Source organism: Lissotriton helveticus, chromosome 3_1, assembly GCF_964261635.1.
Source record: "Lissotriton helveticus chromosome 3_1, aLisHel1.1, whole genome shotgun sequence".
Taxonomy (NCBI): domain Eukaryota; kingdom Metazoa; phylum Chordata; class Amphibia; order Caudata; family Salamandridae; genus Lissotriton; species Lissotriton helveticus.
This window is the reverse complement of record NC_136061.1, coordinates 958,762,221-958,780,924: the sequence shown is the minus strand read 5'-3', so window position 1 is coordinate 958,780,924 and position 18,704 is coordinate 958,762,221.

Here is an 18,704-nt window from a genome sequence, read left to right as displayed (position 1 = left end):
TCCCAATCATCAGAGAAAGTACTTGGTGATACAAAGTCACTTAATGAAACCTTGAACTGGTGTGGATATTTCAAGAGCTCAACCGGGCCATAGATTTCGTAATCCGTTGTGTCCTATGCTACACCACCGGGTATAGGATTGGCTGTGATGTTCACTGATGCCAGTTCTCTTTCTTCAATGTGAGAAGATCTGTGTGGCTTTAGGACCAAGTTGATGTTCTTACTTGCTGTGGAGAAGTGTGGCTCACTGGTTAGAGGAGGCAGACCCTGAAGCAGAGGTCAGACCCGGGACCAGGGTTCAATTCCCGACGCGGCAGGGTCTTGAGCCCAAATGTCCACGGACTCGATAATTCTCGCTTCGGTGCCTACTTGAACCATGGGTTCACACTCTGCAACTCTGGGCAATAGCTTGCTTAATCTCCACTACGGCCCCCCTGCGGCGGGATGCCTGGCTTTCACCTTGGGGATGCCCAATACAGGTTATCTCACAGGGAAAAAGCTAGGACGGGTTCCCAAAGCAAGCGCCTTGAGACCTTGCGGTGATAAGGCGCTATATAAGAACCTTTGACATTGACATTGTACCATGTTTTCCTTCAATAAAGCTACCCAAACTTAAAACCAAGATGAGCCAAAGTAGGAGGAAAAGTACACCTAACACTATCCATAATGCAATCCATGGTGAAATCAGATATGTTTCTTTGAGTTGATAAAAGAGTTCAGTCATTTTTCCTTTGAAAGTTTTGTTTGCTGGCGTTTCTTCATGTTCACTTGGATCATCAGAAAAGTCATCGAAATTGATGAAGTAGCCAGATGCAGTTCTGTCAATTGTTGGAATTGCATCCGGATTTTCATTATTCTTTGGATATGTATGTTCAGAGGCTACATCATTGTAGACAGGTGTTTCTTTACGAACTGTTGCAATTTGGGTTTCAAGAGGCACAAGCTCCATGGCTTTGTTGCATAGTCCTTTTTTATTCACTGCAGGTTTATCAAAAGTGATTAGTCTTTCAGTTTGAACCTCCTGGATTGTAGCAAGGTTAGATCTTCGGCTGCTTCTTTGGAGTCCACTGGGCCAACTACTTATTATTGGCCACATGAGTGTGGTTTTACCAGGTCGATTGATACAACTCTGTTCTCCTTTTTACCAGCAAGGGGCGGTAGTACTACTGATCTTGTTCTGATGATAGCTAAGACAGGTACTGCTTTTCTGTAAGAAGGCCCAAATTCCTTCTTCACTGCGATCTTTTCTCTGACCAGATCCCCAATCTTTGGAATCCAGACAGGTCTTGCTGGGACAGGTGGTTTTTCTTCAGTGGCCATTGGCTTTAGCTTTGTGTTACTTAGACTTCTTCTTGTTTCATTTAAGTCCTGTAAAACAGCCAAACGATCTTTGATATCAAAGGTTTTTTGTTTCACCTCTGAAGTCTGACAATCGGGATCATGAATGATCATTCTAGTACCAAACAAAAGTTCGTACGGATTGATACCTCCTAGAGAATTTCTTGGCAGATTATTAAAACTACTTTGGACACTTATTAGATGTTTGACCCACCCGTCACTCGAACCTAATACCCTCGCTGTTATAGATTGCTTTATGTCACGTTTTTTTCTCTCCACTACCGCATTTCCCTCGGGATGGAATGGACTAGAGTACCGCAATGCAATGCCAATGCTGGTCATGGCCTCTTTGTAAGCTCGAGAGCTAAACGCAGGACCCTGGTCAGAATAGCAACTGCTTATCTGCCGATAAAGACTCGGAAATCTTTTATAACAGTTCTGGCGTCAGCCGAGCGCTGGGGCCACATCCAAATGAATATCGTGCAGGAATCCACTGCGAACATGATATATTTATAGTTGCCATCCCTTTGTAAGGGACCACAGTGGTCCAGGTAAACACATGCTAATGGTTTATCTGAGATTAGAAGGGGCGTCTGTGCTGGTCGTTTCACTGTTGATACTTTCATTCTTTGGCATATTTCACATTCTAGAACATAGTTTCTAGTTTGTTTTCTCATGCGTGGCCACCAATGTCTCTGTTTTAATAATGATACTGTGGCGGAAATACCAGCATGTGCAGAAACGAGCCCTTCATGTGCCGCTAAAATTAGTCCTAACCTGTGTTCCATGTTTGGAATTGCTCTATCCCCCACTCCAGGGATTACAGCAAAAGGAACAGTATTTGCATCAGTTTTGTATGAGTACTTTACTGGAAAGCCTTTCAGGAGTGTCTTACCACTGTCTTTTACTCAAGCACTGATAGCTTGCATTATCTCGCTGTCTATTTTTGTTTTTGACCGGGTAATGGCAGCTATGGAAGCCGTTTGCACAGCAGCCTTCGCGGCCTCATCAGCCAATGAAGTCCCTGCAAAGTGAACGCCATCACGTTGATGACTCAGTGTATGTATCACGTGAGTCTTTTGTAGTTCTTTCTGTAAAAGAACTACTTGTTATCAAAGCATTTTATGCTTGATTGTGCCACCTTTTACATCTTTGAAGCCGTTTTGAACCCAGTTCTGCAAGTATTCATTATAAGACTGAACGCAGTAATATGAATCGCACACTATTAGTGTGGGGAATTCGCGATCGGTATTTTCAAGCACCATCTTAAAAGCCTGTAGTTCAGCTCGCTGAGCTGTACAGTCTCCGAGTGATTGTGTTTTTGTGACCAGTGGTCTAAATTTTCCTTCGTGCCAACGACCTTTGACAAACGCGCACGCAGCACTATATGCTTGTTTACCCCCAACTGCTGGTTGTGCTGAACCGTCTGTATATATTATACAGCCGTAATGTTCGAGAGGCAGGATTTCGGTCGGCAGAGGACATTCATATTCGTATTGGAGGAATTCTTGTGTTTTTAAGTTAGGATCAAATTTGTATACTACGTCTGATGCAGTAAGAGAATTAACCCATTGTATCCATCGCGGATGTAAAGCTTTAGCATTGGGAATGCTTGCTCTTGATACCGCTTCTAGGGCAGGTACCGGTGTAACGATTATAATACGTTTACCTTGTGCGAGGGCTCTTTCTTTTGCTACAGCAGTTTGAACCGCAGTCAGAATTTTTTCAGAAGAACTGAATTTCATTTCAGCTTGTGTATGCAAGTGTGATTTATAAGCTATCGGTACCGTTCTCCCTCATTAGAGGTCAGGTATGTGAATCCGCATCTTCCTGGGATGACTTGAATTACAAGGTTGCGTTCGTTTGCGCGTGTTTGCAGTTTTGTTTTAGTTAACATGTCTGTTTGTAATGAATGTAAAATTTCTGTGTGTTTCTGAGTCCAATTAATTGGTTTGAAATCAGGTTTTATTAATTCATAGAGAGGTTTAATCCTCTCTGCATAATTTAGAATGTATGTTCTTCCGAAATTCAGGAAACCTAAAATTGATTGTAAGTTCTTCAGCGTTTTTGGAGCTTGGAGTACTGCACACTTCTCTATGAAGTTGTCTGCTAGGCTTTTGCCTTCACTTGATAATTCATATCCTAAAAACAGGACCGTGAAGTGGGCAATTCGTGACTTTTTAAAGTTGAATTATACCCTTCAGATGCGAACCCAAGTATTATGGTGTTCACTCTTTTCCAAGTGTGTCTCCAGGTCGTCGTCTGTAAGATAGATGTCATCGACATAAGATAATGCCTCATCATCATACATCTGTAGTAACTCTGTTACCCTGGCTGAAAATAATCCTGGGCTACTCTTGAATCCCTGTGGGAGACGACAAAATTGCTCATGGGCCCCCATACTGGAGAAAGCGGTCAAATACCTGCTTTCTGGTGCAATGTTTTGACAGAAGAATCCATTTGAAATATCTAATGTCGTTTTATATTTTTTACGCACAATGTTATTCATTAGTGCTGCACTGTGTGAGTTTTGTACTGGAAATGTTTTGCAGCAAGAGTTGAGGTGTCTGTAATCCAAAACTAGACGATATGACTCATCTGGCTTGGAGACAGGAAACAAAGGATTGTTCATTTGTGAGGTGCATGTTTCAATTACTCCCTGATATTCAAGTTGATATAAGATCTCCCTGACTTTTTTTTATAGCTTCTTGCTTAACAGGATACTGCCTCTGTGCAGTAGGTTGGTTTTTTAACTGAATTTTATGGTGAGGAGAATCCTCATCCCATCCTACATATTTTTTATATAATGCAGGGTCTTGGGCCACTGCCCATTTTCTAGCATATGTTTTTTTTTTATGAATTGGAACGTGATTTGAGAAGGCAGCCATAATCATTTCTTTGCCATGTGGGCACTCCCTGACAAACTCTGGTGGCCATACGTCAAATAAAGAAATCCCCTTTGGATGAACTCACACTAACATACTATACTAATAGACACAATATAAATGTTTGTCAACACAACATTCAATTTACCTCAATAATGGAGCAGAAAGTGAGTATGTAGAGATAATACCAATGAGAAAATTATTAGAAAGGTATACAATTTATTTCAATAAAAACACAATATATCTAGTTAAAAAAGACTTGATACAATAATCATCATTGGTACATTACAAATATACAGAGGGAGGCAGATATATTAAGGAAAGTAGTTCCTATGGTTTAGAGAAAACAACGCTAGTCCAAAAATACAATCCCACTGCACAATTCGTGAAATATCGTAGTTGGAGTGGTTGTTTTGGAGACCTAGGGCCCCATTAGGATAGCGGGCGGAAAACCACCCCGCCCGCCATGGAGGCGGAAAACAACCGCCCACCATGGAGGCGGTTCAACCGGCAGACAAATTAGGATCGACCGCCAGTACAGACCGACCGCGGCGGTAGCGGTGAAAATGAAACCGCCCGGCGTGTGCGGTGATGACAAAACACCGACCGCGGTGGTCGGAAAAGCAGCGGAAAATACAAAACCGGCCACAGGGACAGCGGAGACACCGCACGGGAAATTACGATATCCCCGAGGGTGTCGCGGGCGGAACCGCAGGCACCGACCGCCGCGGTCGAAGGCAGGATTGCATGGGAGAAATGGCAGCCAAGCACCAGCAAACTCACCGCAGCGGACGAACATGAAATACATGGCGGTCGATGTCAAAGCACCGCAGTGATGCCAAATACTGCATAAACAAAGTAGCCCTGCCCCAATAGATACAACACACACACACAGATACAGAAATGTCAAACAAATATACAAAACAACATAACCACACCGACAACACACCTGACAACCACAATCCAATTGGACACACCCACACAGCTGAGTACAAAGCCACCCCCTCCACTCACCACAATCCTTTGCATCTTTCCTGAACAGAAGGCCACACACCACATCTGAGAGGAGAGGCAAAATCGCACACCACACCCACCCACCCACCACCACCATCAACACCACCAACACACCATCACAATCAAACCCCCAGCACATAACACACCTCATCACCACATCCCTGCACCCACACACCCCTGCACCCACAAACACCTCAACCCCCCACACCATGACATCACAAAAAATGCCAAAATTCACAGAGAGTGAGTTGACAGTCATGGTCAACGAGATTGTGAGAGTAGAACCACAACTATTTGGGAACCTAGTCCAACAGACACCATTAGCCACCAGGACACAAATGTGGGAAAGGATAGTCCAAAGGGTGAATGCAGTTGGGGCCACCCCAAGATCCAAGAAGGAGATCATGAAGCGGTGGCATGATCTCAAGAGGGTTGTCAAGGAGAGGAGGAGCAAGAACTGGACGCTGGCAAACGCGACTGGCAGTGGCCCTCCCATCCCACCGAAGACATTCACACCATGGGAGGAGAAGGTGCTTGCTATCCTGCTACCTGAGAGTCTCACAGGAGTAGCCGGGGGAGCGGAGGCTGGTAAGTACCGACAAATGTGTAACACCACATTGAGATTTACCTCCTTGCAATACCCAACCACCAATACACTGTCCATCCCTAACCAACATGTAGCCAGCCATTCTGTTGAGGAGGCCTGTATGGGGCCGGAATGTCAGTACAACATGCCCCCCTGTCCCACAGCCAAGCAGCATGGAGGCCTCCCCAGCCAGGAGCAAGTGTCAGCCATTGCACTGTTTAACAAACAAACTTACAGGTAGGTAGCCATCTTCACTTGGAGGCTGTTTGTGGGTGTGAGGGAGGGAGGGAGGCCTGTCTCACTACTCCCAGCATGCCCCCCCTGTCCCACAGCCCAGCAGCATGGAGGCCTCCCCAGCCAGGAGCAAGTGTCAGCCATTGCACTGTTTAACAAACAAACTTACAGGTAGGTAGCCATCTTAACTTGAAAGCTGTTTGTGGGTGTGAGGGAGGGAGGGAGGCCTGTCTCACTACTCCCAGCATGCCCCCCTGTCCCACAGCCCAGCAGCATGGAGGCCTCCCCAGCCAGGAGCAAGTGTCAGCCATTGCACTGTTTAACAAACAAACTTACAGGTAGGTAGCCATCTTCACTTGGAGGCTGTTTGTGGGTGTGAGGGACGGAGGGAGGCCTGTCTCACTACTCCCAGCATGCCCCCCTGTCCCACAGCCCAGCAGCATGGAGGCCTCCCCAGCCAGGAGCAAGTGTCAGCCATTGCACTGTTTAACAAACAAACTTACAGGTAGGTAGCCATCTTCACTTGGAGGCTGTTTGTGGGTGTGAGGGAGGGAGGGAGGCCTGTCTCACTACTCCCAGCATGCCCCCCTGTCCCACAGCCCAGCAGCATGGAGGCCTCCCCAGCCAGGAGCAAGTGTCAGCCATTGCACTGTTTAACAAACAAACTTACAGGTAGGTAGCCATCTTCACTTGGAGGCTGTTTGTGGGTGTGAGGGAGGGAGGGAGGCCTGTCTCACTACTCCCAGCATGCCCCCCTGTCCCACAGCCCAGCAGCATGGAGGCCTCCCCAGCCAGGAGCAAGTGTCAGCCATTGCACTGTTTATCAAACAAAGTTACAGGTAGGTAGCCATCTTCACTTGGAGGCTGTTTGTGGGTGTGAGGGAGGGAGGGAGGCCTGTCTCACTACTTCCAGCATGCCCCCCTGTCCCACAGCACAGCAGCATGGAGGTCTCCCCAGCCAGGAGCACGTGTCAGCCATTGCACCCTGCACACTCACCTTACAGGTATGTAACTACCGTATATCTTCTTGAAGTGTGTGTGTGTAGAAATCAAATAACTATTGTACGCAATGCATAGACAATCAACCTTTATGACTCCATGATGTGACTCTGCACTATGTAATGTAACACGGTGTTGCCATGATTTGTACAACTGATGACAGCAAATTGCACTAGTGTACAGACAGCTGAAGATACGCAGATGACACAAACACTGACCACTCCCCATCTACTCCACAGGTGATGAAGAACTCACTGCTGGGGACAACACCAACGACCAGCAGAGCCAGTCTCCACCTCCGGCACATGGACTCACAGATGCAGACTCCCAGGACAGTTTGGATGATGAGCTCCAGGCCGGCCCATCTGGTGTTCCACAGAGCCAGAGGTCCCAGGCCCCCATCCTCGCCACCACCACCTCTGCTGCAACAACAACGCAGCAGACCCCTGCTGTCATGGCCTCTGCCTCCACCGCAACCACCACCGCAGCCACTGCCACCAACACCACCACTACCACCAGTACCACCTGCAGCACCCTCCCTGTCCCTAGGGATGACGAGCCCACACCAACAACTGTGGAGGGCAGGGAGCCAGTGCGTGGCGCACCAGTGGCGAGGGAAGAGGTCCTTGGCAGCAGAGCAGGCGGGAGGGCCAGGGTCAACACCAGACCTCGGGAGGAGTGGACACCATCCCTGGACCACTTCACCAGAGTTGTGGATGCCTACCAAGAGGTCCAGGGACAAAGTGGCCGGTCGGATGAACTATTAAGGGAGCTCATCCTGCTGATGAGGTCCATCGATAACCGCCTGGGACAGATGGTGGACCTCATGGGCCAGCAAGTGGCGTTGCAGAGGGACAGGCCTGTGTCCCAACCATCACCGCCGTCCCCTCCTGTTGTGCAGCAGGATGACAGTCCACCATCCTCCCCTGCGCCAACAGAGAGGGGCGAGTCCTCTGACGCCGCTGGCCATTCAGCAGGCCCCCCACCGCCAAAAAGATCTAGGGGGCGTCCAAAGAAGAGCCTGGGAGTCTCTGGAAGCAAAGCACCTGCCACACGCCAGTCAGGGAGCCAGCCGTGAAGACAACCCTCTCCCCAACTGCATTCACTGTTTGGACTGTCTTTCCCCACATTGCCTTGGCAATGGCACCTGTCTGTTGGACTGGGTCACCACATCCATGTGGTGTCTACTCTTGCATCTCTGCGACCATGACTGTCAACTTACTGCTCATTCACCACCTTCCTGTAAATATTCCCACACAATTCACATGTCCACCCCGTAAATAAAATACCTGACACTCCAGATTTGGTGTATTGAATTCTTTAGTGCAGTATTTACATTGATGATAATGTCCATGATGTGTGAACATGATGTACAGTATGCAGGGCAGGAACACTCTGGAGCACCTAGGGAGACACAACAGAACTACAGTCACTGGTCTCATCATGCCAACACACACAGATCACTGCTCCACAAATATCCAATTTATCACAGGTACACTACACATTGTCTAGCTGATATGCACAAATACGGTCCAGAATACATCTCCGTACGTAACGTCCATTACAACAATACCATACATAGGTGACAGAACATGTGGCTATTGGGAACATCTGCGCATATCCATTCACAACAAAAGCTACCACACTAGACTATGTAGACGTTGTAACTTGTCACACACCTTCAAGTGAAGTAGCGTTGGATTAGCTGCTGGCGTAGGTCAACTCCTTCCTCCTCTCCACTGTCCTCATCACTGGATTCAGGTCCCTGAGCAGGTTGTGGCCTTGGTTCCTCACCATCGTCCAGGAGCAGGGGGACCCCCTTGTGGATGGCCAGGTTGTGTAGCATACAGCATGCCACAACGATCTTGCACACCTTCCCAGGCGAGTATGCGAGTGCGCCTCCAGTCCTGTCAAGGCACCGGAACCTTGACTTCAGCAGGCCAAAAGTCCGTTCAATTACCCGTCGTGTCCTGCCATGGGCCTCATTGTAGCGGATGTCTGCTGGTGTCTGGGGATTCCGGAGTGGGCTCAACAGCCATGGCCTACTGGGATATGCAGAGTCCCCTGTGAATGAAAAACACCCATAGCAATGTTGTACGGCCACAGTAAAGCCAGTGACACATAGCACGTGAATGCAGTAGTGTAACTCACCCACAATCCAGGCACGTTCGGGATGCAGATTCTCCATCATCCGTGGCACCATGCTGTTCCTCATAATGAAAGAGTCATGGGCCGAACCGGGATACTTTGCACACACATGTGATATTGTCATGTCCGCAAGGCACACCACCTGCACATTCATGGAGTGGTAGTGTTTGCGGTTCCGATAAATGTGCTCCGTCGCCTGCGGTGCCACCAGAGCCACATGGGTGCAATCTATGGCACCGACTACATGTGGGATGCGCCCAAGTGGATAGAAGTCCCCCTTAACGGCAGCCAATTCACGTCCCCTGGGGAAATGTATGTAGCGATTGCGATATATCATCATGGCCTCAAGTACATCCCTCAGCACCATGCTGAACATGGGCTGCGACATACCCCCAGCGTTAGCCACGGTCTCTTGGAAGGAACCAGTCGCAAAGAAGTGTAGTGCTGCCATTACCTTGTAGGTGGGTGTGAATGCCGTAGGATAGTGACGGCGAGGCTGCAGGTGGGGCTCCAATAGATCACACATGATCTTCAATGTCGGTCTGTCCAGCCTGAATTTCCTGATGATTGCCTCATTCTCCATGTCCTCAAGCACAATCAACTGATGTAGGAGATTTGGCCTCCTCCTAGTTTAGGATTATAAAGAATAGGTCAATGACAAGCATCATGAGATGGCCATAGCACAAAGCATCAATGATGTAATGGGAAAACAACAAGGGCCAGAGAGATGCATGGCACATATGGTTACATGGCTGGCCAATAGCTACACACAGAGGGCAGGCCTCTCCAGTGACAATACCCAAGTGACAGTAACACATCGGGTAATGTGAAAGTGGATATAATGATTGAACTTTTGACATGCGCAGACATGGAGCTACTAGAGCCACAAATGTAATGTGACTTAACATGTCTGTCATACCCATCTGCCGTACCTGCCACACCTCAATGCATCATGTACATTCTGCAACCATTCATTAACACAATGATCACAGTAGCAGGGACACTTCTGGTTGTGTGCATGATCAGTTGTGAATCCACAAGTCAGGTACGATACAATGCAGTGCCACCAGCCCGGTCAAGGTCTGCACTGACCAACAACACATTAAACCGCACTACATCTATGTAGAGCACCTGACATCTGTCAATCATCATCACACATCAAAACCCTTACTAAAATGGCACAAACACATGCTAAAGTGGCTCACACTGAATGTGCGTCCTCCTGTGGATGCAATGGCTGTGTGGCATCGTGTGTACAATGATGTGCCCTACACCATGTAGCTGCAGGGTACTTATACATTGTCCAGGATTGACATACACAGCAATGTATACGAAAATGCCAGAACCTACCGCCGGTCCCCGGCGGTGTGACCCCAGCACCACCATCTACCCAGCCAAGGTAGCCATTGGCACATGGACTGGTGTACATGCCGGTGGCTATGCTCCGCCGCATGAGTCGCGGTACCTACCGCCGGTCCCCGGCGGTGTGGCCCCAGCACCACCATCTACCCAGCCAAGGTAGCCATTGGCACATGGACTTGTGTACATGCCGGTGGCTATGCTCCGCCGCATGAGTCGCGGTACCTACCGCCGGTCCCCAGCGGTGTGACCCCAGCACCACCATCTACCCAGCCAAGGTAGCCATTGGCACATGGACTTGTGTACATGCCGGTGGCTATGCTCCGCCGCATGAGTCGCGGTACCTACCGCCGGTCCCCAGCGGTGTGACCCCAGCACCACCATCTACCCAGCCAAGGTAGCCATTGGCACATGGACTTGTGTACATGCCGGTGGCTATGCTCCGCCGCATGAGTCGCGGTACCTACCGCCGGTCCCCAGCGGTGTGACCCCAGCACCACCATCTACCCAGCCAAGGTAGCCATTGGCACATGGACTTGTGTACATACCGGTGGCTATGCTCCGCCGCATGAGTCGCGGTACCTACCGCCGGGCACCCGCGGTGCATCACCGCCATGGCGCATTGCATACAGCCAATGGCATGGGTGGTCGCTGTGGCATGATGCATATTTGAAAATAGCGGAAGCTGTGCTCCGCCGCCGCGGAGCCGGTCATTGGATGCTTTTGAATGATGCACCATCGTGGTAGCGCACCCCGGACACCCGCGGTGCGTCACCGCCATGGCGCATTGCATACAGCCAATGGCATGGGTGGTTGCTGTGGCATGATGCATATTTGAAAATAGCGGAAGCTGTGCTCCGCCGCCGCGGAGCCGGTCATTGGATGCTTTTGAAAGAGGCAGACCCAGACAACCAATTGTAGCAGCTTATTAGCTTCCTAACTACCCCAGGGGGCTATAAATCTGTGGGAGTGAGCCACACATTCCCACTGCTCGCAGAGCCTGCTGCCTGGGACCCTCTCCTGCTGCTGGCTGGGACCCTCTCCTGCTGCTGCCTGGGACCCTCTCCTGCTGCTGCCTGGGACCCTCTCCTGCTGCTGCCTGGGACACCTCACAACTCACTTCCGCCACAGGTCTGCCATATCCACAGGGATTAATACTATGCTTTCTCAACAAGGAGAAAGCGACTCTGAGCACAACGTAGAGGACCAATTGGTCTAATTCCATCAATCAAAATGTAAATCGCCAGGTAGAAAATACCGAAAAGTTCATCCAAAGTTCAGGTTTTTATTCAACCAAAGGTTTAAAGGTGTTGAATCATCGATCAAAGTAAAACATAATCAATAACGTGTATCCTTCATTGGAAACAGTTTTTAACGATGATCACACATCCCGATGCATTTCGGGCCACGCCCTTCCTCAGGGGATTACTCTACAAAACAATCCAAATAAAAACTATTCAAATACAAGTATGTATAATATGACACAAGTACATTGTAGAAGGTGCTCAAAGAATAATGCCAGAAAGAAAGATGCCTAGGTGGAAAATGACCAACAACCAAAACTTCAACCGAAGTAACAACACCCAAAGCAGTGTGCAAATGGAGGTGCAACATATGAAAAGCGGTAAACATAATCACCGATATAAACGTGCGGTACTCAGAAGAAATAGGAAGAATAACTCTGTACCAGGTAAGTGCAAAAATACGTGTAGCGTTGAATACGTGCACCCGTAACAGTGAAGGTTAAGAGAAATCGATAACACCGGTTCACAAAAGCCGCATGCTGTATTAAGAGTCTGAAGTAGTCCCAAATCAGGTACTTACAAACGAGCATAGTGGTTCAGATTCCGCGGAGAGCCGCAGAGGAAAAGGTCAGTCGGAAAAGCCGCTGATCCACAGATTAATAGCGTGAGGGTGAAGGCGAAATGAAAAGAGGACTAACCAAGAGGATAGAGACAGACAGTCAAGCGGAGGCAGAAAACATGCCGCCATGATGAAACAGGATAGAAACCACATGGAAAGAAGGAAATGTAAATTCAGATAGAGAGAAAATAAGAGAAACATGGATAAAATAAACAAAGTTAAATAAACAAAATGAAAATAAAAAATGAGGGCCACCAGTGACTGCATAGAAAATGTATATCACAGATAGCATAGATATTCCATCCGGTCATTGAGCCCATGGGGCACCATGGTGGACATCAATCGGATCCAAAAGTTCTCTCTTTTTAAGAGAGTGTTCTTATTGTTCAGGGTAACCTTTACTTGTTCCAATATTTGAAATTTCAATTGCGCCACACTGTGTCTATTGTCGTTGAAATGGGTAGCCACACTGGATTTCTGGTTGTGAGTACGAATATTGCTTTTATGTTCTAGAATTCTAACACGAATCTTTCTCTCAGTGTGTCCAATGTAGCATTTACCACAAGGGCATTTCAACATGTACATAACATTACTGCTGTTACAGGTGGCGTTAACACGCAGTTTAATCTTGTGTCCTTTCCTGGGATGATTAGTCGTGTTGCCCGGGATACAATTGTTGCAGTTGCTACAGTTGTAGCAGGGTTTGAGTCCCATGTAGGATCGGGGGGTGGTAGTTGTGCTAGGTTGACTTAAAATTTCTTTCACATTTCTGCCTCGAGTGAATGCAAACATGGGAGGTTGATTGAACAAACCTTGAAAATCAGGTTCCAAGGAAAGAATAGGCCAATGCTTACGTATGATGTGTTGAAAGTTGTTGGCTATCTTCGAGTATTTGGAGACCACAACCATGCGGTCTGTGTGTTTCTTCAGTTTAGGTTTAAGGAGTTCAATCCTATCAATCTTTTCAGTTCTTTCAACTGCCAAATCCAGGATAGGGGTAGGATACCCCCGAGCCTTGAGTCTCTCCAAGGTGATTTTCATTTGCTTCTTGCTTTCTTGTTCATTAGAGACAATGCGTTTCACACGTAGTAGTTGAGCATAAGGTAGGTTGTTCTTAAGACCTATACGGTGAAAACTTTGGTAGTGTAGTGTAGAATTCCACAGGGATGTCAAGAACAGATAAGATCCGTGCCAGTCCATTCACGAGTGAGGAGCTGGATGTCCTTGTGAACGAGGTGCTGGCACAGTACCCACGCCTGTTTGGTGGCCCCAATGTCGTGGTAAGTCAACATGAAGGGAGCAGTAGGGCAGGGTGGTGTCAGACGTGTATTCATGATGCTGCAGTATGTGCTTTTTGATGTGGGGTGCAGACAAACACTGACAGACAGATGTTTCCAGGTGGTGGGAGTGTGTGTTTTGCATTGTGACTGTGTCCTAGGCCTATACTTGTATGTGTGAGTGGGATTTGCTACTTTTTCGGGCAGACATAACCTACGGTTGTTTGCCTTGTAGCTGCCTGGACAGTGTCCGCTTGTGATGTAATTTCAGGGTGCCCCTGTTGTCATAGTCAGTGTGCCCCACAGAGTAGGTTCAGTGGCTGCACAGCCAAACGTTGTCCATCAGCCAACTTACATGCTACAGTTGCTTCACACTGATTAGTGGATATGCCCCATCAATGCCCTGTACTATTTCTGAATTACACAGTGCTGTCGATGCATTTGTGTTGAAGCATCATTCTTTAGTGTGATTATCATGGAGACTACGAACCTCAATGTGTGCATGCATTCACTAATGTTTATGCCATGCAGCGTGGCCTTGTGAGGGTACCCCCAGTTCTGGAGGGAGGGAGGTCACTGTGAGTCCCGATTCAGTGTCTGGCTGCTGTACTGATAGATACTGACATATGACATTGTGTAAATGTTCATTTGGCCTTCTTTACTCTCATTCCTGCAGCTCAAGGTACACCAACGTAAGGCTGTCTGGAGGGCCATAGCAGCAAAGGTGCGAGCCCTGGGGGTATCAAACAGACGACACACACACTGTCACAAGAGGTGGGACGAAATCAGCCGGCTGGCTAAGCAAGTGGCAGAGATGACCTTGGGGATGGTACCACGCACAGGGCGTGTGGCACGGCGCACCATGACTCCGCTGATGGGACGCATACTGGCAGTGACCTATCCAGACCTGAATGCACGTCTGAAGGGGCTTCAGCAGCAAGACAGAGATGGTGAGTATCCGGGGAGGGAGAGTTTGTCTGGGAGTGGATGCATGTGTAGAGTGCCTGTGGCAGCGGTGACACATGTGATGTGCGTGTGCTGCCATGCTGTGATATGTGATGTGAGTGGCAACTGTGATGTGTGTCTGCATGAGGCATTGGCCCACCATGGCCTTACTGTGCAGCTCCTGCCTGCAGTTTTCTGTCCTTGACAGATATTTTGTTGTCCACATGGTCACTCTTCTTTGTGATGGTGGGTGTAGTCCCTATTCTGCCATACAGCTGTGTCCACTTAATGAGTGTGACACCATGTCTGTCTACTTTGCATGCACCTTCATGGTAGTGGCCCACACATATGACGACAATGTGAACCCAGATTGGCACATGGTGATTGTAATGGCCTATTTGACAATATGGCATGTGTAGACAATACAGGTGTGTGTATTCACCTCTGGATCCCTTTTGGTCTGTAAGTGGTGATGTTTGTTGTGGCTACATCATGTCCATGGGGCAGGTCAATGTGGGCTGGGGGAACACCATCCATGGGCAGGGTGTAGTGCTGTGTGTCATCGACATTGGTCCACTCCTGCCTGTTTGTCCGCATGACAGGCACTGTTGTGGTCTATATGGTGTGTAGCTGCACAGTGATTGGAGGGTGTAGTTGTTACCATGTAGCTCTAGGCCTCTCGTGTGCTGCATTGATCTGATATCGTGTGACCAGACAATGACACTTACACAACCATGTTTCTGTCACTAATGCAGATTTGCAAGACACCACGGCGGAACATGATCCTGAAAGTGGTGGCGAGACCAGCACGACAGCGGCAGCAGAGCAAAGTGAGACGGAGCCAAGTGACACTGACCACACCAGCGCTACTGAGGGTGACAGGAGTATGCATGATGAATCTGTGGCTGAGACACAGAGTACCACTTCATCTGAGGGCAGGGGGGATGCGTCCCTGTTAGCAGCCACAGGAGATGGGGAGTCTGCTGCTGCATAAGACTACCAGCGGCCACTGCCCACCCTCCCATCCACTTCCTCTGGGGCTGCCCGTATCCGTGTCACTAAGAGGGGACGTGTGACATTCACACATGGCACCGCTGCACCTGCACCTGTCCCCCCTGCTGCCCTCAGTGCAGAGTGCGTAGATCTCCTGCGGCAACTTTGCGTGGGCCGGACCGCCCTGCTCAATGCCTTCAGTGCACACGATAACAAATTAGGCCAGGTTCTGGCATTCATGGAGGGCATACACTCTGACGTGGGTGGCCTACATCGTACACTCCTGTCATTGTCAGGTACAGTGACGTCAGCCCTCCAATAGGCACATGCCCCCTTTGCAGCTCAGGTGCCTGTGACGTCCACCCAGTCCGTGGCCACATCAGATGACAGTGAGCACTTGGGACATACATCAACTAAACGATACAACACTAGGAGCACAGGTCAGACCCAAAGCAAACAATCCCGTCCACAGACTCCATCCCCAAAGAAGAGCAGGGCCCCCCCAATATGCACAGACAAGGTGAAGTCACAGAAGAGCAAGGCCAGAAGAGCATTGTGTCAGACACCAGGCTCACATGCTGCAGAGGCATCACCAGAAATTGACTCAGCTATGCCCACAGAGGATGTGTGGGATGTCTTGGCTACACCTGTGGAGAGCACAGGGACACAACCACCTACCACATCAACCCCAGAACAAAGTACATCGAGGCAGGTGGAGGGAAGCCCTGTTGTGACCAGCCCAGTCATTGTGGCAGAGGAGACCCCTGTTGTGACCAGCCCAGTCATTGTGGCAAAGGAGGGCAGTGTTGTGTCCAGGCCAGTGACTCAGGTAGAGGAGGGCAGTGTTGTGGCCATCCCTGGCAAGAAGGGACAGGAGGGCACTGTAGACACCACCCCTGGGGTAAGTGGGAAGGTGGTCACTGTGGGGGGTACACCTTCCAGAGAGGGTAAGGTGGTCCGGAGGCGTAGCCAGCCCAAGCGTACTGCAGGATCAAGCACTTCTCCAGAGGGAGTGCCAGTGTCTGCCCCTGATGTGGGACAGTTGGGGGGGTGCCGGTGGTGTCAACGCCACTTCCCATCAACCCCATGACAGGGAAGCAAATTCATATTCCGAAGAAGTGGAAGGGCACCCCTTCAACCTCTCCCACCCACACTGTGTCAAGGGCGTGCATGACTCCACATCCACGTGCCACGGTGCCACCTGGTCCGCACAGCCCTCCCCCTTGCAGGCCCTCTGTTATAGCCACATCACATGTCCCTCTGTCACACCAGTCAAGTGGACCTGCAGTCCCTGACACACAGCCAGGTCCCACTCCACATGACAGCCAGGAGTGAGTTGTCAACACCCTCAGACGCCTGTGCCACACAGAGGTGTGCTACTCTAGACCATTGTTAGCGATCTGGGTGTGTTCCTGGGCCTGTTGCTCTGATGTACTCTGCCCTGCTCTGCCAAGGACTCTGGGCCTGTTGCTCTGATGTACTCTGCTCTGCCAAGGACTCTGGGCCTGTTGCTCTGATGTACTCTGCTCTGCCAAGGACTCTGGGCCTGTTGCTCTGATGTACTCTGCCCTGCTCTGCCAAGGACTCTGGGCCTGTTGCTCTGATGTACTCTGCCCTGCTCAGCCAAGGACTCTGGGCCTGTTGCTCTGATGTACTCTGCCCTGCCAAGGACTCTGGGCCTGTTGCTCTGATGTACTCTGCTCTGCCAAGGACTCTGGGCCTGTTGCTCTGATGTACTCTGCCCTGCTCTGCCAAGGACTCTGGGCCTGTTGCTCTGATGTACTCTGCCCTGCTCTGCCAAGGACTCTGGGCCTGTTGCTCTGATGTACTCTGCTCTGCCAAGGACTCTGGGCCTGTTGCTCTGATGTACTCTGCTCTGCCAAGGACTCTGGGCCTGTTGCTCTGATGTACTCTGCTCTGCCAAGGACTCTGGGCCTGTTGCTCTGATGTACTCTTCTCTGCCAAGGACTCTGGGCCTGTTGCTCTGATGTACTCTGCCCTGCTCTGCCAAGGACTCTGGGCCTGTTGCTCTGATGTACTCTGCCCTGCTCAGCCAAGGACTCTGGGCCTGTTGCTCTGATGTACTCTGCCCTGCTCTGCCACGGACTCTGGGCCTGTTGCTCTGATGTACTCTGCTCTGCCAAGGACTCTGGGCCTGTTGCTCCGATGTACTCTGCCCTGCTCTGCCAAGGACTCTGGGCCTGTTGCTCTGATGTACTCTGCCCTGCTCAGCCAAGGACTCTGGGCCTGTTGCTCTGATGTACTCTGCTCTGCCAAGGACTCTTGGCCTGTTGCTCTGATGTACTCTGCTCTGCCAAGGACTCTGGGCCTGTTGCTCTGATGTACTCTGCCCTGCTCTGCCAAGGACTCTGGGCCTGTTGCTCTGATGTACTCTGCCCTGCTCTGCCAAGGACTCTGGGCCTGTTGCTCTGATGTACTCTGCTCTGCCAAGGACTCTGGGCCTGTTGCTCTGATGTACTCTGCTCTGCCAAGAACTCTGGGCCTGTTGCTCTGATGTACTCTGCCCTGCTCTGCCAAGGACTCTGGGCCTGTTGCTCTGATGTACTCTGCCCTGCTCTGCCAAGGACTCTGGGCCTGTTGCTCTGCTGTACTCTGCCCTGCTCTGCCAAGGACTCTGGGCCTGTTGCTCTGATGTACTCTGTCCTGCTCTGCCAAGGACTCTGCACTTCCCGATTGTGTTTGACCAGTGCATAGTCTGTGCCATTTGTACATGATGTTGTGACTTGCTGGTGTCTACTAATGTTGTGTAGCTACATCTGTGCAATATGTGAATAAATACAGTTACTTATGGTGTAATTTCTCTGTCTCCTTACTGATTAAAGTACTTTTCTTGTTTGCATATGCTTGACTGAGTACCATGCTCTATTTTGTAAATCACCATAGCAAGGCTCTATGTGGCCATATGATTATTAGACAGGGGGGACAGGGTCTTCAGTCCATTCTGGCCCTGCTGATGTTGTACTGTGTGATGGCTATTTTACAGGCCATGCAGTTTTCGTGTTGGTGAATTGCTGTTGCTGCATACACTGTTCACAGGTCACCT